The sequence below is a fragment of the Staurois parvus genome, unplaced genomic scaffold, assembly GCF_062004578.1.
Source record: "Staurois parvus isolate SC_StPar_1 unplaced genomic scaffold, SC_StPar_1.0 ptg000499l, whole genome shotgun sequence".
Lineage (NCBI taxonomy): Eukaryota > Metazoa > Chordata > Amphibia > Anura > Ranidae > Staurois > Staurois parvus.
The window spans coordinates 371967-393779 of record NW_028318295.1 but is presented as its reverse complement, the minus strand read 5'-3'; the positions used below and the strand labels follow the sequence as shown (position 1 = coordinate 393779).

Genomic DNA, 21813 nt, shown 5'->3' with positions numbered 1-21813 from the left:
TAAGCTCTGGGTAAAACTGCAAAAATTAACAGACTATTTGCCTTTAGTAAATCAACCTCATTGTTGCATGAAAATGGAAAGAAAGGTTTTGTTTATGGTGACTTGCCAATGTACTCGCTGCTGACAGAATATATTAAATGGACATTGTTTACAAACACAGTCTATTCATTAGCAGGGAAGCCAGCACACAGATGGGATTTTGACAAATCTTTGTCTGCATGTAGTATCTGTTATATATATAGCAAAAATGCATTTTAAATGACAAACCCATGTCAGATGGTTATCCAGATTTTTTTAAAGCTACCCTCTTATAACAAGTAATTTCAAATTACAAGTATTATTTCTAGTTTTGCCTTGCAGTGCTGCATGGTGAATTTTTATTTTACATAGGTTTAAAATCACGTCCATTAGGTTGAACCATACAATTGAATTTGAGAGCTTGTTCACACAATATGCCTCTGCCTCAGATTGCTAAAAGGACGAGCAGTATTAGCAATGACTGCCTCAGTGATGTTTTTTTCCAAACACAGCAGACTGGCCTGACTACAAGCAGCAGTCATAAGCAACACCTACACTATATAATTCCAGACTACTTAGATACAGGCCTGATGTGGGCACTCTTTGAAGTGAGGACCCCATAGACTACTGGATGTCCAGACTGGATGACTGACCGCAGCTTGTACAGATTGTATTGGAGCTTCAGGCTTGTGGCCCTGTGGCTAGTGTGCTGTCTTCAACAAAGCAGATGGTTTTGTGACAGATGACTTTGCCTGACCCATAACACTGTGCTGAATAACTGTCATAACAATTATCCAGCACTGGTGAACAATGATTACAAAACTCAGCATCAATTTTTTTATCTTAATCAGGGCAAAAAATGGTAGCTTACAGAATTACCAGCAACTGCCACTGATACTGGCCTGACATCATTACTAGTATCTGTGGTGGTCTGCCAGCTTTACCTGCTCCTGCTAACTATCCTGGCCTGTCAAAATTTCTATCTCCTGCAACCTCTGCTGGACTGCCACCATTGCCAGCTCCTGCCATTTCTGATGGACTGCCACCATTACCACTTCCTTCTACCTCTCATTGCCTGCCACTATTATCAGTTCCTGCTGCCTCTCCTGGACTGTCACCATTACCAGCCTTTTCAACTTCCTCTGGCCTGCAATCTTTACCAGGTCCTGTGGCCTCTCCTGTCCTATCTAGCCTATTCCATTGCCCTGGGACTCACAAATATTGGTGACTACTGTTTTTCTGAAATATTGCACTCTAATGTTTATTTCATTAAAATAAATGCCTCAACTTTCCTTTTTAAATTTTGCCCAATCTAACTGCTTACATACTGTACAGCAAATGTACATTATTTTGCTATTGTCTCTGAAATTATACTCTCTTTTATTGCCTTATAAAACCTTCAATGTCCTTCTCCATTACACTGTAGCCTAATCAAGCTGCTCACATACTATGCATCGACTGTACAGTATCACTGGATATTGTTTCTTAAAGGATAAGTTCACCTTTTAACAAAAAATAATAAATGCACATTTTTTTTGCAGGTAAAAAAATGTGCATTTATTCTTTTGTGTTTGTGAAGCCTCTAAAGCATTGCACCGGAGATCAACAGAATGCTGGTGCCATACAGGTTTCACTCTGACCTGTCAATATATCTGCTTGCTTGTACATCCTGACTAATATATAATACTGATAGGAAGGCTCAATGAACTACCACATCGCTGTGGAGCTCCATGGTAGTTCACTGAAAACTAAAAGCCGGCAGTCACAAAGGCTGCCAGGACTTGTAGCTTTCCCATTCACAGAACACTGTGAATGAATGCGCTCCACTTTTTTTAAATTGTGACAGCTAGTGAGGGGGTAGAAGATCCGCTGCTAGCTGTCACAAAGGGTATCAGGGAAGGGGAGTGTGGGGGCCGGTCAGATCGTAACATGTTACATGTTACACCCTGAATATGAGTGTATCATGTTACAAAAGGTGAACTTATCCTTTAAATAATATTTTTAGGTTTTTTTAATCTGCCTCATTTCTCTCTCTTACACTGTGGCCTAGTCAAGCTGCATATATATTGTCTCTGAAATAATACACTTCAATTTTTATTTCAGGAAACATCTTTGCAATGTGAAGTGTTTTTCTGCACTCTGTTTTGACATTTCTTTTTATTTAAGACAATGCAGTGGGGTATGGTGAAAAATAAATTCAAATACTATATTATGAAACTATTTTGACACTGGTCAATTGGTATGAAGTTGACAGGTTTTAATTTATATTTTTAAAAATACAGATCAGTGTATTGGGCTGGGCTGGGCCGGTCTTGGTACCATGTGATTGGTCACAGCGATCACATGTCAATAGTACACAATGGCTTTCATTCATAGTTATTCATTGTGTACTATTTTGATCTCTGTGATTGGTCACAGTGATCACATGGTACAGGGGCAATCACAGTGGACCTGTACCATGTGATAACACAGCTATCACAATAGTAAACAATGGCACATGAATAGATGCCATTTATAAAACTGATTGCTTAGAACAGTGATCAGATCATCACTGTAATAAGCAATCATAGTGAAGAAAATAACAAAACTAATCCTGATAACCTCCCAAGAGCAGTACAATGACTATGCCACTATGGTGACACTGTGTTGCTCCGGTAACAGTATGTAAAAAAAAGTGTAAAAAAAAGAAAAATTATTTAAAAAAAGTGAAAAAAGTTTTAAAATTTTTTTTTTTTCTCTTTTTACATACTTCACAAGTCAATTTCCCTGTTCACCACCACACCAGTTTAATTATTATGCTGTACTGCTCTGGTGACAGTATGTAAACAAACTGTAAGAAAAAAAATATTTATTTATTAATTTTCCAAGAAATTATGACAAAAAATGTTCAACTTCCAAAAACTCACCATGCCTCTTACCAAGTACCTTGGACTGTCTACTTTCCAAAAAGGGGTCGTGGGGCTGGGGGATTTGCACTGTTCTGGCATTTTAGAGCCTCAAGTAATAGGATTGACAGTCAGTACATCGGGAATTATCAATTTTCAAATATATATTATATTTGAAAACATATAAATATATACATATATATATCACACAGACTAAATAATATACACTGATTTGGGTTATTTTTACCAAAGAAATGTAGCAGAATACATTTTGGCCTAAATTTATATTTATATTTATTTGCAAATTTTTATAACACAAATTAAGAAAAAAAATTTTTTCAAATTATATTTGAAGTTTTTAAAGCACAAAATATAAAAACAGTTGTGATTAAATACATGAGAAAATTTCATTTGGGTACAGTGTTGCATACTGAGTAATTGGCATTCAAACCGTGACAGCGCTGAAAGCTGAATATTGGCCTGGGCAAGAAGAAGGTGAAAGTACCTGGTATTGAGGTTGTTAAAGTCCTTAAAAACATATATATTTTCTGAAAGCAGAGACCCTGAAGAAAAGAAAAATGGACATTTTTTTTATGCTGAACAGTATTTGAGCAGCTGTCTATCAAATGCATATTTTAAAAAAAGTATACACTAAAATTAATTTTAGTGCAACCAAACACAATACCCATTTTCTTTTTTCCCTTAATTTCTTTATGATCACAAGAGGGCAACAAACTTTCTATGTGATAGCACTGGGCAGGTGACATGCCCTCCTTATGGAGACATCAGGGGTCTATTAGATGTCTCCACTGCCCTCCACTGCAGCTAATAAAGCATAGATTGTGCATGATTAGCATTTACACCAGCCACAGTTGCCAGGGAATGACAGCTCTAAACCTGGAAGTGACATGTTACACATTCCTTCCATGTTCATAAGTCACAGAGGGAATTGGCTAATGGATATTCACTGATCTCCTTCTGCTTACTTATGGTTTCAGACATAGATTCCTATTTGTCTCTTCTATGCTTTTCATGGTTGGGATATACAGAGGTACATTTTGATGGTCTGTATTTTACATAACGGAATTCCTTGGTATTACTGATCTAAATTACCTATTCTCATGGTACATGCCTGTTGGATTATGACTTTATCATCTTTGAATAACCCTTACTTCTTCCATATGTGGGCTCATACTTGGGTACACATTTGGGTATATATTACAATTTAGGATAAAATATTTTTTTCTTTTTCAGTTTAGATTTTTATCCTAGGAATCTAACTAACGGTTTGTTTTTGTACATTGTTTTGTAAAGATTTGCAATCTGTACTTAGAACATTGGTGCTTCCCTACTTTTCTATCCACCTGGATGGCCTTAGCGCTTGTCTGATAGACAAAGATTGCTTCTAAAAACAGTGTATGTAATTACTATATAGGAACCTGCTACTTATGCATACATATGGGCATTTTAGCCTGTTAAGTGGGTGATTGCAATGAACAGCCCCTAAAAACACACTGTTGTTGATGTGTATATTATACTGTAATATGTTTTTGCTTCGTTTCAGATTATATACAGTATCTCATCTGTTCTCCTAAAAGAGCAGAACTCCAGGAAACGTGTTGAGCCTAGGGCTAGTCTCACACCCAGTTTGATACATTACATATATTCTGAGATTTTGTGTAGTTATTAATGGTTATATGAAAATTATTTCTATGATTATATGCTCTGGAGGTGTGACATACCTTTTAGATGAGTTGAATTTACCTATGATATTTAATATGGATGTGCTTTACTTTTATGTCATGTTTTACAAATAATGATATCTTTTTATGTCATATTTTGTACAAATAAAATTTTGTTTTCCACAATTAACTACCTTGGTGCCATAAAAGTTTGTTGGGTATATTTCTGTTGTTTCTTCTCCTCCTAAATAAGGATGTGGTACTGGTGTTACAGTATATGCCCCTCTTTTTATGTGGTTTCCAGTAATCATCAAAGCCAAGAGTGAGCTGGATATACTTTAGATAATTTTGATAATTTCACACTTCAAATATTTAGCTGTGAGGCTACACGAACAGATTTGCCTAGGCACCTCTTTTCATGTCAAGAAGTATGCAGCTATTTTTCAGGAAGAATTCAAGGCAAAATGAAGATTTCTCTGGGTACTGCTTAGCCACGATAGACCTTTCAAGATATCCCCTGTAAGATATCAAATCTTCACTTTTTTAGTATAGGTCCACTTTATGTGTCCTATAGCAAGTATACAGGATCTAAAAGTTGAATGCATCAGGAACTCAGTTTATTGCACACTGTTCATTACTTTGGATAACCTTTTCCTGGTTTTGAGGGACATGTTCTCAATACTTGACAATTGTGTCTTTATACGCCTTATACTGTACACATAGGTTTGAATGTATTTTCTGTATGTAATCCCATCCCCAGGGAAATCACATGAGCAGTGGCGCAACACATCGGGCACATGATGTCACTTCCATGTCACGGCCAAGACTAGAAGTAGTGGTGAGAGGATCTCTGTTCTTACAATAGTGATTTTAATGCATTCCCACCCACCTGTGAGTGTTTGTATATAAATGTGAGTGCAATTTTACTGGAATAAAAGTGGGTGTTGTGCAATTTTACACTATGGAACACTTTTCTTTTTATGGGTGCTATTACTGGGGCATACTAAGGAGAGGATTTGTACATAAGCACTAATAGAACTGTATGAAAATATAGGTCTATATTGAAGGTGAGTGGTCACTCTGCACACAGGTGGAGCACATATTTATGAACAAAATGAGGTGGAGTGTATATATGTGGATTAGTCATCTAAAGAATTGCATGGATTAAGAAGTTTAAAGGAGAAGTAAAGCTATTTTGGATGTGGTTCTTTATACTATAAAGATCTAAATTTTGGAATCTAAATTCTCAGTACATGGATCATGATCAAAAATATCAGCATTGTCAGCTTCAAGCATCTCCATAATCTCATTTATATTTTTTATTGCTACAGTCTGCTTCCCTATAACAAGAATGTGTTTGTCAAAGTCTGATACTGCTGCTATCACTGCAAAAAGTTATAGAGTTGCTTGATAATTAGGAACTGAAATAACCTACTCCTCATACAACTGCTAAGGCTGAAGATGTGCTGGAGCTTGTCGAGATTGAAGGACCCATGGCTGTGTGTTCAAGAACAGTTTTGGTAGTGTACTGGCAGAAGCTATGCTGGAAACAATCTTTCTGGGATGTTTTCTTTTGTTCTTTTTAGATCTCAAATTACTTCATAAGGGCTACTTCTGACAGTTAGTGTATAGATCCAAATTCATCAAGGCACAACGTTTTTTATGGCGTGCAATTTAAAGAAAGTGTTAGCATTTCTACAATATATTTATTAAACTTATAGAAACTGGGAAGTCATATTATTGTACAACTAATCCACATGCTCAGTCAAAATGTTTTGTGTATTAATTAAATGGAGTAATTTAGAGATTGGCCCAATAAGAACCATTACGTATTTCACTGCAACCAAATCAATGCAATATGAAAAAGTTCCATCTGAGCCTAATATGGTGTTGCCTGGAATGAAGGCCTATGTAATGTATTTTTTTAGTACTTAATTTTGTCTTTGTTTATTATTCTGAATCTCCAGTTATCCAGCTGGAGAACTAGGGTTCATTAAACAGAAATTTTTCATGGCAACTACTGTAATGTGTCCCAAATCCTCATGATGCCATGATTATTTAACTACACTGTTGACATTAGAAGTGATATATGATTGGAAATTGCAGAGCTGAGTTTCTATGTTTTAGGATTAAAATGTGGTTCTTATTTCATATACGAAATGTAAAGCTGATTCTGTACCGGACAGTCTGTTTCTGAGCCTGCTGACCTATATACAGTAAAATAACCCATAAAGGCTATAAGCAACAATGCAGGAGACACATGTGGTACCTAACTGCCACAAAATGAAGCAATGAGCCTTTATGTAGTTAGTATATTTCAGATTATGTAAAAATACAATTCTGAATGTTCAGACCAAAAAAAGTTTAGTGCATTTTTTTAGAATGGGGAAGAGTTTAAATTTCCAACAGCCTCTGATTTCTGCCTGTGGTCCCATTGGTTTAATTTTATTCCACTCACTTTCTTTCCCTGTGACATTCCCTCTATTTCCCTCTAATTATTATGCAGTAGTTAGTTGTATAGATTTCTCTATAAACCAAATTTTTTGTACTTGTATGTATAGTGTTTTAAAATATATATTTTTGTAATACATTTTATAATTTCTTTAAAGTAGTATTAGTAGTAGTAGTATTTTTTGACACCTAGCTTGATCAGATCTTTTATAATTTTATACCTATACTTCAATTCAATCTAATATTGAATTTATATTTATCTCTCAGTAAATGAAGATTCATTCTGATATTCACCCAACATTCATCAATTTTTTCACACTGTTCACTGGTTTAAAGTGAATACAGGTGCAGCATTTCCATTTCCATTTTTTTTTTAGGTAATGTAAGAAATTTTAACAAAAGGCATTCCCCAAACCCCCCTCTCCCTGAGCTAACCAGCCCAGCAAACCAAACATGAGGATTGGTATCCCCATAGCAAGGGAGAGGCAACCATGCAGCCATCTTTCTATTTGCATACCATTCTGCATGCCTTTTAGCACTGGGAAGTGCTTTGGGAAGGGATTCTCCCCATAAATGATGGCCTTTTGCCAAAGCACTGGTGCACTAAAGCTGATTGGCACTTGACTCTTTGACACCTTAGATGCCAAGAAAGGTGGCGCTAGCAAGAAGAGGGGAATTCATCCCACCAACCTGCTGGGGCAAGTAGGTGTCACTAGCAACCTTCTGAACTGGTTCTAAGGCTCTCTTAAGCCCTTAATCAGTCTATTGGTGCATGGTAAAGCTTTAAGTGAGGTTTAGGGAAAATAATTCCCATAAAACAATTTTTCATTAACTAATATTTACTTTCTAGGTTCCAGAAATGAATGAACATGCCCTGCTGTGTCCATTGCAGCATTTGCAGTAGAAGGAGGAGTGTAGTCCTTATTTCTCACTGCTCAAATTCCTATTTGAGTACTGTCTGATGTGTGAAGCTTCTCTCAAAGCAACCCCCACCCAATGCTGAAGGACCTGTGGGCTGGAATCAGCGTAGCAGGAGAGCTGAGTATTCACTGCTCCCTTGCTATGTGTATACCTGCCTGCATGTTTGGTGTTCCAGACTGGTTTGTTCATTGAAGGATACGCTTTTTTGTACATAGTTTTAGTACATAGTTTTTGTACATAGCACCATGAAGAAGCTGTCTGAAAATTAACTAAAAGACATTTAGGTAATTTAACAAGATTTGCCTAAACATTTCCAAGATTTACAAATAAATGAGAAAATAACTTCTACTTCTATTGCATAATAATTAGAATTTTGGCAGAAAAGGATAGATAAATTCTGTTAAATATTTAAACTTATGTTTGGAATAAATATTCACTGGGCTATGCCTAATGAATCTTTTATAAATACATCCCATCGTGTCAAGCAATTCCTAGGTTGAGTATGGTTCAGGAAGCAAACATTCTTAAGTGAAGTTATATCTCAACTAAATCTAAAAGAGTACCTAGCACATAATTGTCTGTGAATGTTTGCAATCAAGACCAAATAAACAAAAGGTACTGTCTACATGATTCAAAATAAAAAAAAACATTAAATGATAAGTTCACCTATTTGAGCAGACTTTCACTTTTCCTAATAAATAGAAGCATTTTCCAATGCCATTTCTGGCCCAGCCATTCCTATGTGTTTTTCTCTCACTTGCCTCATCCATGGGACATTTACTTGTTTGTCAGTTTATGTGAGATTTTGAACTGATTTTCAGATTGCATCATTTCCTGTCGATAATATCTCAGCATTCACGTCCTGTGGGCCACCTCCCAGAAGCCTTCACTTCCTTGTTGCATCACAGAAGAGGGTGTGATCACACCTCCCTCATTACAATACTACCTTCCTCCCACCAGCTATTGAGTACAAGGGCCTGTCTGATTTGATACCAATTGAATAGATTATTCAGGTGTGTCCTCCTATTCCAAAAGTCTGGTAAATCTAAAGGAAAATCTATAGAGATTGTACAATCAGATGGCATAGCACATGGCCATCTTTATACAAGTACATAGGAGGGAGTGGATGGGGACAGGCCCCATTCACATTTCCATGTAGTGAAGACTCACATTCCCACATACATTTGTTTTGGGTGTTTTGGAGCATTTTTACTCATCACACATAACACATCACTTGAACGGGCTGCCATACACGCAACAATCACCCCAGAAAAGCTCCAGAACTTTTTTTGGAGCGGAGCATGGTGTGTTACCGCAGTTTTTGGTGTGTTTGCCGCACTTGGGGTGCCTTTAAAATGTAATGACAACACAAACACGATGCACATTTGCAGCGAGTTTCTGAAACGCATGGCAAAGTATGCATTTTCTGTGCAGTTTGTGAATGCGTTCGTAAACACACCGATGTAAACAGAGCCTCATTGTTCTGTGTAAATGCACCAATTTCACTTTCAGGTCCCATTCACACCAAAAGTAGCGGGAGTGCATGTTTTTTGGCTCATTTTTCCAGTGACAAACATAGGGTGGCCCGTTGATTTCAATGGGCTGTGCTACACATTGCAAAGTAGCTCATGGGACATTTTGGCATGGTGTGTATTGCAAGTTTTTTACTACACGTTTTGCTGCATTTGTCACCCGTTTTTTCTTGTGGCAAAATGTGTGTTTGTTTCTGTGTTTGGTGAGCCATTAACAATTAATGACACTGAAAATGCAACTAGTTACTTTTAGGTGTATAAAGACAGCCATACACTATACAATCTGATTGTACAATCTCTGTATGATCTCCTTTAGATCTACCAAAACTTTATAATAGGAGGACACACCATCTATCCAATCACTCTATATCCAATCAAGCAGGCCCTTGCATTACATCAGGGGTGTCCTGTGGGCTGCATTGGGGGCTAAGGTAGTCTAGTATGCCACCTGAGTCCATCTGTAGAGACGCTGGGGTAGCCAGGCAAATGCACATGGGGAGAGATGCCGGGATGCTGTGAACAAATAGTTGTTGGGTGAAGGGTGTGTATTTAACAAGGTCAGTGAAGGATGTGTGTGCTAATGAGATCAGCTGGTAATCCGCTTCCAGAGTCCTACTGGCTCCTCTGTCCTCTGTCTACATTCCGGGAATTGAAAAAGCTTTCTAAAAAAATTACCAAAGGCTAAGTTTTCCATATCAAACAGAGATTGTATATTTTTGCATCTGATGTACATTAATGGTATATTGGTGCATAGGTGAGCTGGATTTTAGAAAAAAAAGTAATTTTAGCCCTTAAAGGATAAGTTCACATTTGGGAACATGTTACATGTTCCACCCATTTTTACAGTGGAACATGTAACATGTTCCCACTGCTGCAGCCTCTGCCCACTGCCCTCTCTCATTGTGACAGCAGTCTTGGGAGAAGTTCCCCGTACTAGCTGTCACTAGCTCCATCCACACATTCGCATTATTCATTTACAGTGCTCTGTCCTTTGCGGTTGTCGACTTGTAGTTCTCAATGAACTACCACAGCGCTGTTGAATTCTGTGGTAGTTCATTGATTCTTCCTGTCACAGTGTATCTGTTTATGAGCACACAGATACACGGAGAGGTTTGCCGGAGTCCTGCATAGCACCAGCGATCTACTGATCGCTAGTGCAATGCTTTCCATGCTCAAAAGAAAAAGTAAATGCACATTTGTTTGCCTGAAAAAAATGGGCATTCATTTATTTATTTATTTTAAAGTTAACTTATCCTTTAAGCCAAATAGTAGAGTGCCTTGACAAACACTAGCCAAATTGTAAAAAATTGTAAAATGTTGGTGGACACAATTGCTCCTCCTAAATTGGGATACAATTTAAGGGGATCCTGTTTTTAACAATAAAAAAAATAAATAAAACCCTTTACTACTTACTCTCCATACTGTATAATACACACATGCATACCAAACTGAAGAAATTGGTTATGGATTCAACCAGAGCTCATAACCAATTTCTTCAGTTTGATATGCATATAGGTGTTTGATTGGGGATTCCCGGACTACTGCTTTAGAGACCTTGAGGCCCTCTTTTTCTGGGAGATTTTGCATTATTTTATAATACACACATACAGTACACACAAAAGAAAAAGGCAGTGATAAAGTTGTTTCTTAATTGATTTCACTCTGGATGCCAGCATAATCTGAACCTCATGTGCCAAATGTAAACATTCAGTTCTGTCCATCTTCAGAGGCTAACTCCACTTTCATGGAAAAAAATACAGCAAATAAAAAAGATATATAGAAAAAAAACAACTGGTACACAAGTCATGTTGCAATGTAATGCTATTAAAAATTACATTTCTTTTTCAGTCTGCAGCTTCTGTAGCTTTCTGAAAAATTCAACTAGGAGGCAGTGGTATACAGAATGCCCCCAAAAATATAATTTACTGCTTGTGTGATTGGCTCACTGATTTTCGCAGATGCCTGCACTGAGATACAAGTAAAAATTTAGACATCCCTTGCAATAGGAATCTCAGTATTGATGAGATACTCTCCAAGGGTTAAATACTTCTAAAGGGATGCAGACCCTTAAGCTTTTCTCATTAGAACACTGAGAGTACACCAGGTGATTTTAATGAACCAGACCCTCCCAATCAGATACAGGGCTCATTCATACTAGGAACTGCATGTGAATCGCACAGGATTCTGTATGGCTCCTGTGCAATTCACATGCAGTTCTGTGCAGTGCAATGTCAGCCCTATTAATTTTAAATGGGCTGAAATCACACAGCATCAAAGAAGTGGATGCACTACTTTTTGAAATGCACAGCAACCACATTGCATGGTACTTTTGTATCATGCGATCTGGTTCAGGTCGGTGCAGCAAATGCAATGCATTTGTAACCTGTGTTTGGGGTTTCGTTAACTTTGAACTGACCCCCGCAGCAGATTACAAGGGCATTTTGAGCATAATGCGATGCAGGAAGCCACACAAGACTGCAGCTCTCCTACACTGCATTCTAGTGTGAACGGGCCCTCAGTCTGCATAGGACAGGATAAAACAAACAAATATTTTTTTTTAGAACAAATGTAGGAATCTGCTACAAAATGTATTAAAATCTTTGCAAGGCTTGGCACTGCCCTGAGGAACGCGGAGCAAAGCAAAAAAAAAAACCTGGTTTGAAAGGGAGCAGAATTTTTAATAATGAGTAAAGTAAAACATTAGAAATGTAAAATTCTTTAAATAACATGTCTGATGGATGCCATTAATCTGTCTGTGAAGTGGCACACCCACAATGTATGCAACCAACCACAGAAAAACTGACATTTAAAAAGAACAGTATAGCAAAAGAAAAAAAAACAAATACTGTAACTCTGTCTTTAGTAGAAAAGTTATTAAATGTAAAATATAAAGGTTTATACTTACCTTGAAGGGAAGCAGTGAGTAAGATCTTAGCCCTCTGGCAGAACTCCAGGTTCTGCTGTTATTCAACTCTTCAGGGTGTTTTTCCTCTAGTGGTAGCAGTGGTTCCTCCTGCAGACCCCTACATAACGAGAGGCATTGTGAGTATGCCTCTGCTGTCTGTCATGCAAGTCTCTGTCAGCAACCAATTTCAGGACACCTGGAGCATAAGAAAATAGTACCATGACCCTATAGTAAGTGAAATCTCATAAAAGGAAATTTGAGCAGAAATTATTACATAAAGGAAGTTGATGGATCAGGTAATTATAAGCAACACAATCCCTTATAATAATCAAAGTATGAGAGTTATTTATTTTAATAAATTGACAATTTTTTATTTTTTATAATATGTGAAAAATGTTGTATAATTTATATACTAACATAAATGGAAGAGGAGTTGTTAAATTTAGTGGATATAACATACATTGATGTACTGTATCTTTCACTTGGTGTATTGTTTTATGTTTTATATTTATTGCCTTTTAGGAATGTAGATGGTTCTAATGGTTTAACTGACAGCTAGTCTGGCTGGTGCCTAATATGAAACAATTAATATGGCACCAAATGCAATGATAGCTTCCCTGTCTCCCAACACAATTGGTTAGGTCAATAAAGGGGTCCACAACCCACTGCTGCTTTTGGAATGTCTTCTTGCTTTTTCTTTCATTTGTCCTTGAGCCTTGGACCCCTCCAGCTGTTCACCTTTGTTACTAGAGCTACCCTGGACTTCACAGAGACGGATGCTATTATAAAGAGTAGATTTTTTCTGATCTGAGCACTTTTACTAAAGCAGTGATTCTCAGCTAGATTCTCTGTTGTTTTAAAGTCTTATAACTGCTGGGCAGCCATGTTACCCTGATTGAGCCACATAGACATTGCTATGAAAAGTATATGTTTGTGTAACTTTCATAATCTGTTGTTTTTTTTATTATTTTGCAGTTTGTGCATTATCTTTGTAATCCTGAAACTGTTTCACATTATTGCTTTTACACCTGTTTGGTAAACTGAAAGTTACAGTTACTCCCTGTCTATGGCCGAATGGCAGCCGGCAAAAACCCTCGTCCCTCCAGGTGGACGCCATATGGCGTCCTTTCAGGCATGCGCAGTGTGCATGCTAGTGGAGCCGCACAATGACGTGATCTGTAACCGGCCGTGTACCTTGGACACGGCCGCTGACAAATCTGTGTACCGGCCCCATTGTCAGTACCATGTGACCTGCTGTGACCAATCACAGCAGGTCACATGACAGTTGTATACTATGGATGGCTTCCTATCGTGCCATCCACTGTATACAAGTGTGGCTAGCTGTGAATGGTCACAGCAATCACATGAACAAGCTGGGCCAATCACATCCCAGCTGTGTCATGTGATTAGCTGTGGGCAAATCACAGTTAAGAAGAAAAAAAAATCCTGAATGAATCGATTTCATTCAGGTAAATGCTTGCTTATAGCAAAGTAATTATTTGCTATAAGAAAATTGTTTTAAAAAATATATATATATATAGATCACTTCCCCAAAGTAGTGCAATGTTACTATGGTAACATTATACTACTTTGGTCATAGTGAAATATGAAAAACAAAACTTAAAAAAAGAGAAAAAAGTAATAAAAAATAATCAAAAAAAAAAACTGTTTTTTTTTTTTTTCGTACTGTCACCAATCAGTGTCCCTGATCACCACCATGCCAGTTATTTGATGACACTGTACTGCTCTGGTGACAGTATGTAAAAAAAAAATTGTGAAAATATTTTTTTTTATTTCTTCATTTCTGAAAAATTATGACAAAAAAATTATAACTTCAAAAAACTCGCCATGCCTGTTATGAAATACGTCGGACTGTCTACTTTGCAAAAAGGGGTCATTTGGGGGATATCTGTACTGTTCTGACATTCTTGGACCTCAAGAAATTAGATTGGCTGTTAGAACTTCAGGATTGATCAATATTCAGATACAGTTGTGGCCAAAATTATTCAACCCCCAATGCTGTAAAGGGGTTTAGGGACTATAGTGTACATTTGGAATTGTATTCAGAATCAAATCCTACAAGGACGTTGTAACTACCCAAATGCAACTAAAATGACATCAATTGTTTATGTAATACAGTAGTAAATGGTTCTTATGTGGTTTCTTCATTGCCACAATTATTCAACCCCTTAAAGACTACCACTCTGAAGAACAGAGGTTCATACAGGTGCTTTCCATCAGGTATTGAAAACACCTGTGGATGTCACCGAGCAGCAATCAAGCATAATAAGCACCAATTAGGCAGCTTTAAAATGACTGTGATACTCAGCTCCTTCTAGACATTTACTGGTGTGGTTACAAACATGGTGAAGGCAAGAGAATGGTCCAGGAAGACAAGAGAAGAGGTGATTTCTCTTCACAGGAAGGGCAATGGCTATAAGAAGATTGCAAAGATGTTAAACATACCAAGAGACACCTTAGGAAGCATCATTCGCAAATTCAAGGCAAAGGGCACTGTTGAAACGCTACCTGGTCGTGGCAGAAAGAAGATGCTGACTTCGACTGCTGTGCGCTACCTGAAGCGTAGAGTGGAGAGAAGTCCCCGTGTGACTGCTGAGGAACTGAGAAAAGATTTGTCAGATGTGGGTACAGAAGTTTCAGCCCAGACAATAAGACGCACACTGCGTAATGAAGGCCTCCGTGCCAGAACTCCCAGGCGTACCCCCTTGCTGTCTCCAAAGAATAAGAAGAGTCGACTGCAGTATGCCAAAAGCCATGTGGACAAACCACAAAAGTTGTGGGATAGTGTTCTGTGGACTGATGAAACAAAATTAGAACTGTTTGGGCCCATGGATCAACGCTATGTTTGGAGGAGGAAGAACAAGGCCTATGATGAAAAGAACACCTTGCCTACTGTGAAGCATGGTGGAGGGTCAATCATGCTTTGGGGCTGTTTTGCTTCTGCAGGTACAGGGAAGCTTCAGCGTGTGCAAGGTACCATGAATTCTCTTCAGTACCAGGAGATATTGGATGGAAACGTGATGCAGTCCGTCACACACCTGAGGCTTGGGAGACGTTGGACCTTTCAACAGGACAATGATCCCAAGCATACCTCCAAGTCCACTAGAGCATGGTTGCAGAGGAAAGGCTGGAACATTTTGGAGTGGCCATCGCAGTCACCAGACTTAAATCCGATTGAGAACCTCTGGTGGGACTTAAAGAAAGCAGTTGCAGTGCGCAAGCCTAAGAATGTGACTGAACTGGAGGCCTTTGCCCATGAAGAATGGGCGAAGATACCCGTAGATCGCTGCAAGACACTTGTGTCAAGCTATGCTTCACGTTTAAAAGCTGTTATAACTGTAAAAGGATGCTGTACTAAGTACTAAGATTGAATGTCACTTGGGGGTTGAATAAAACTGATAATGCTGTGAGCACAGAAAAGACATTTGTGGTTATTTCATTATAACTGTTATGTTATATTTGTCTGACCTACAAGTGCCTCTTTAATGTAAATGTAAGCAAGATGACTGAATGATCAAAAGCAATGTCAAACTGGCCAAAACACTCAATTTCAGTGGGGGTTGAATAATTTTGGCCACAACTGTATATACCATAGTTTGTGAACTCTGTAACTTTCCTACAGACTAAATAATAAATACTAATTTGGGTTATTTCCACCAAAGACATGTAGTAGAATACATTTTGGCCTAAATTTATGAAGAACAATTATTTATTTGCAAACTTTTATAACAGAAACAAAGAAAAACGTTTTACAAAAAAGATTTACAACTTTCAGAGGATGGAACTCTGAAAGAAATATTCCAGCAACCACCAATACTGGCCTTCAGACAACCCCCCAACCTCAGAAATAAACTAATCAGTAGGAAACTTCCTTCTGATGATGATGTCACAAATAATGGAAGCAAACCCTGCAATAAAATACGTTGCAAACTGTGCAACCAAATCAATCCATCAAAAAGTGTCAGACACAAAGGGGTCTTTAATATCTCCGGATCATACAGCTGCACCTCCAGTAATGTTGTGTACCTTATCCAGTGCAGAAAATGTAACAAAGTATCCTATGTTGGTGAAACAGGACAGAAGTTACAAACAAGGATGAATTTGCACAGACATACCATCAAGGAACATAAAGAAGATGAGCTCTGCACACCTGTAGGACACCATTTCGCACAACCAGACCTCAATATTTTAATTCTTAAAGGAAATTTCAAATCCATCCAGGAAAGAAAAACTTTTGAACTAAGAATGATAATTCTATTTGACACAAGAGATAACGCCTGAATTTGAACATAGGATCCCTCACTCATTATCCAACAGTTTTATCACCTCAGGCATCACTGCCTCTGTGAGTGTAGTCTCCCCCCTCCCCAGACTTTGCTTTTGCTGTGTCTTATCCTGTTCTCCTTTTTTTTTTTTCTTTTTTTTTTTCCTTCCAACTCCAAAACATCTCTTCTAACCCTTTGTGATCAGTGCTGCTTTGACCTGAAGAAGGGGACACTCCCCAAAAGCTTGTCCTTAAAATTGTTTGTTAGTGCAAATAAAAAAAGTATCACGGGCAGTACTCAATTTTTTTTTTTCAAAATGTTTGGTCTTTTTTTGTTAATTTAGCAAAAAATAAAAACCCTAGCGGTGATTAAATACCACAAAAAGAAAGCTCTAGTTGTGTGAAGAAAATGATGAAATATTAGTTTGGGTACAGTGTAGTATGACCACGCAATTGTCATTCAAAGTGTGAGAGCTCTGAAAACTGAAAATTGGCCTGGGCAGGAAGGGGGTAAAAGTGCCCGGTACGGAAGTGGTTAAACCTGGTATCTATGAATGGGATTGGTCATGTCAGAAAAATGTGATGGCACAACAACAGCACCCAATACTAGTACTCCAAGTGAAGTCTTGCACCCTACCACCCCTGAAATAATGACCCCCATATTCCTGGTAGGAATCATTTCCTGACAGGAATCACTTGGGTGATTGGGTCAAGAAACTGTGGGGCCTGATTTTACTAAATGAAATCCCACCCACTAAGCAGGCAGAACAGGGATTAACAATCTAGAGGGGTACACAGGAAGTTGCTACACCTTCCAATGGTAGACTAGGATCCCCATGACAAGATATTTAACCACTTTAACATTGGCTAATTCTAACACTTCTGACGTATATTTAAAAATCTACATTTTTAGCTAGGAAATTACTTAAAACCACCAAACATTTTAGATTTTTTTTGTAGCAGAGGCCCTAGAGATTAAAATGGTGGGTGTTGCAATTTAATGTATCACATGGTATTTGTACAGTGGATTTTCAAACACAATTTTTTTGAAAAAAATACACTTTAATCTTATTGCACACAAATACTCCAAAATACCTAATTTTTAGTAAAATACAAAAGATGATGTTATGTCAAGGAAATAGATATCTAACATGTCACACTTTAAAATTGCGTATGGCAGTGCAACCTGAAAATCTCCATGGGCGATCCTTTATACGTCTTTACAGATTATAGTTTAGAGTTACGCAGGAGTTCTGGAGCTAAAATTATTGCTCTCACTCTGATGTTCACAATGACACCTCACATGTGTTGTACGATCATCGTTTACATATGCGTACAGGACTCACGTATGCTTTTACATTTGCTCGTGAGCATAAGGGGGACGGGGTTGCTTTACATTTTTTATTAGTATTATTTATTTTATTGAAAACTTTTCTTACAATGTCCCTTAAATATTTTTTATTATTTTGTATTAACTTTATTGCTATCACAAGGGATGAACAACATCAGGGAAGGAAACAGAAATGGAGTAGAACTGATGCAGTTAGATGGCTAAAGGAACAATTTTTAGATAGATTGCTGTTCTACAAGGTCAAAGGAGCTTTGCTAGAGAAATATAGAGGCAACACCAATTTAAAGCTCTAAGAAAAATTAGAAGTTGCCACAACATATCAGGGGCTGAAACATTAAGGCAGGGGCAGCAACATACGGTACATGTCCATTGTAGGTGGGAAATCAATAGACACACCTGCAATGGAACAGATGTCTCTATGAGAAGTGGCCATCCAAAAACTGAAAGAAAGAATGGCTCAACTTCAGACAGATTTATCAGCATTGAAGAGCAGACAAGAATACTGCTCCAATGGGCAAAAAGGGAATGTTCCTTCATGGAGCGGCAAAATGGAATGACCACCATCCAAGTGATCAGCTGTCCAGTTATTCCTAGATGCTTTAACAGTAAAGTGATTGTCTTTTCAATATGTGCCTGTAAGTCACTATTCTTCCAGAGCAGGTGTTTCAGTGATACTTTCCAAAGAATAATATTTTGGGCACAACATACATCTCATTGACAACTGCCAATGAGCTTCCCTTTGAAGTAGCGTGTATGTCATCCGGGGACCGAGGGCAGAGATTCTGAAGGAATGTGGGCCCATCTAAATACACTGCTCAAAAAAATTAAAGGAACACTTTGAAAACACTTCAGATTTCAATGGGGAAAAATATCATGCTGGATATCTATACTGATATGCACTGGGTAACAGAATGTAAAGATGCGCCATTATTTGATGGAAATTAAAATTATCAACCAACATAGGGCTGAATTCAAAGACACTCCAAAAATCAAAGTGAAAAAATGATGCAGCAGGCTAGTCCATTTTGCTGAAATTTCATTGTAGCAACTCAAAAAGGTACTCAGTAGTTTGTATGGCCCCCATGTGCTTGTATGCATGCCTGACAATGTCGGGGTATGCTCCTAATGACACGACGGATGGTGCCCTGGGGTATTTCCTCCAGATCTGGAGCAGGGCATCACTGAGCTCCTGGACAGTCTGAGGTGCAACCTAGCATCATCGGATGGAACGAAACATGATATCCCAAAGGTGTTCTATTGGATTTAGGGCAGGCAAGCATGGGGGCCATTCAATGGTATCTATTCCTTTATCCTCCAGGAACTGCCTGCATACTCTCGCCACATGAGGCATTGTTGTGCACCAGGAGGAACCCAGGATCCACTGCACCAGTGTAGGGTCTGACAATGGGTCCAAGGATTTCATCCTGATACCTAATTGCAGTCAGGGTGCCATTGTTTAGCCTGTAAAGGTCTGTGTGTCCCTCCATGGATATGCCTCCCCATACCATCACTGACTCACCAGTAAAATGGTCATGCTGAACAATGTTACAGACAGCATAACATTCTCCATGGCTTCTCCAGACCCTTTAACATCTGTCACATGTGATCAGGGTGAACCTGCTCTCATCTGTGAAACGCAAAGGGCACCAGTGGTGGACCTGCCAATTCTGGTGTTCAAAGGCAAATGTCAATCGAGCTCTATGGTGCCGGGCAGTGAGCACAGGGCCCACAAAAGGATGTCGGGCCCTCAGGTCACCCTCATGAAGTCTGTTTCTGATTGTTTGGTCAGAGACATTCACAAAAGTGGCCTGCTGGAGGTAATTTTGTAGGGCTCTGGCAGTGATCATTCTGTTGCTCCTTGCACTAAGGAGCAGATACTGGTCCTGCTGATGGGTTAAAGACCTTCTATGGCCATTTCCAGCTCCCCTAGAGTAACTGTCTCTTGTAATCTCCTCCATGCTCTTGAGACTGTGCTGGGAGACACAGCAAACCTTCCGGAAATGGCACGTATTGATGTGCCATCCTGGAGGAGTTGGACTGCCTGTGCAACCTCTGTGGGATCCAGGTATCCCCTCATGCTACCAGTAGTGACACTGACCTTAGCCAAATGCAACAGTCAGAAAAGATTAGTAGGTTAAAAAATGTCAGTGGCCTACACCTGTAAAAACATTCCTGTTTTGGGGGTCATCTCATTGTTGCCCATCTAGTGCATCTGTTGTTAATTTCATTAACACCAAAGCAGCTGAAACTGATTAACAACCCCCTCTGCTACTTAAGTGACCAGATCGATATCCCAGGAGTTTAATTGACTTGATGCTATACTCTGATTAAAAAGTGTTCCTTTAATTTTTTGAGCCTTGCACATCAGGCAGCTATGCGTTCTCTGGAAACACTGGAAGTCCCTGATCTGGGCCCCTGTGGTCATCTGTGAAACTGCTGGCATCTTTAGAATTCCCTTTGGGATGGAGGTTGTGGTACCACCTAATTAAGAACTCATACTCTCCATGAATGTTAGCCCTCAACATGGATTGCAAGGTTTCATTGTCTTCATGGAAACTTTGCCCTTAGAAGTGGTTCCATTTGTCACCAGAATCCTCACAGTGGTCCAGCTTGGTAAGGTACTAGTAAAATCGTGTAACACCAAGACTCTTTTATTCTGCCTGTCCTGAGACAGCAGTGTGGAACCAGCTCTAATCATGAATGTTTTTGCCTGGAAGGTGGGACACATAGAGATCTGAGAAATTCACGTTGACACTACGTGGCAACAATGAAAATGACTCAGTGGCTTTCAGAAACAAAGCAGTAGTGGACAGGAGAGCATATACTATCACTCCTACAATTACCCAATATAGAAATTACATGTTCCCAGTTAGAAACAGTAAAGTTTTTACTGGATAAGTGGTCAGAAGTGTTCCCACATGGGGCCATAACCTGGATGGTAGCAATTGTTTTGAACACAAAATAACCAAACGAGTGGGCCTATCCATGTAGAAATATTGAAGCATACCTCCACATCTCTTCCAAGAAGTCAACAAATTATGCATCAAAGATCAAAGATAGTAAGAGCCTATTGACAACTCCAATTGCCTTAGAGAGTAAGAAGGAAGACACCTTCTGCTTTTGTGTGGACTGTAGGCATCTGAATGTGGTTACAACAAAGAAAATTTGTGATTATGTCAATCTCAGCCTTGCCCTGCCCAGACATTTTTCAGCTCACAGGAGAACAATCTAAGTGCCAGCAGATTGAAAGTAATTATTGCTGGCATCCGTTAAAATTGAAGTTAACACTTTACAAACAAAATAATGGCTGCCACAATGTTTTAATAGAAACATGCACCTTTTACCATATCTGCTGTAAAAATTCTGACCTTTAATAAATATTTATGACACTTACCACCATGCCCAGATGATAATATACAGAGTAACACTCTTCAAAGTGAGAAGGATTTTTTATTTAGGGCGTTTAGAATTAATTTTAACAATTTTTAAATGTTTAAATTAAAGAAAAAAAATAAATAGTGCAAGAAAAAATATTTACAGAAAAAAATTGCAGCAATCAATAGTATTTACAATAAAATATATAGGGTTAAAGCAAAAGGACCTTAATGGAATTTAGGGTTCATGGTGAATTTTGCATGTACTTATTTCCCTTGAACAGCAAATTTAGGGGTTCACTTGCTTCAGGGAAAAAAGCAAATCCCCCACACTTCATTGCATACTCTGTGCACTGTGGTCAGGTGACAAAGTAAACTCAATAATTGGACTCTTAAAAGTTAACCTTTT

At 38.4% G+C, this 21813-nt stretch overlaps 1 long non-coding RNA gene across 9 annotated transcripts in view; it reads right to left on the bottom strand.

Annotated features, from left to right (window-relative positions):
- The window catches only part of LOC149452046 (uncharacterized), a 129005-nt gene that overhangs the window by 31609 nt on the left and 75583 nt on the right, over nt 1–21813 (bottom strand). For 7 of the 9 annotated variants that reach the window (XR_016314937.1, XR_016314939.1, XR_016314938.1 and 4 more), the window contains 2 exons: nt 12395–12590; nt 3409–3466 (listed from right to left, as the gene is read on the bottom strand). This is a non-coding gene — a long non-coding RNA (uncharacterized LOC149452046). The remainder of the gene's footprint in view (nt 1–3408; nt 3467–12394; nt 12591–21813) is intronic. The other 2 variants (XR_016314941.1, XR_016314936.1) reach the window with 2 other exon arrangements.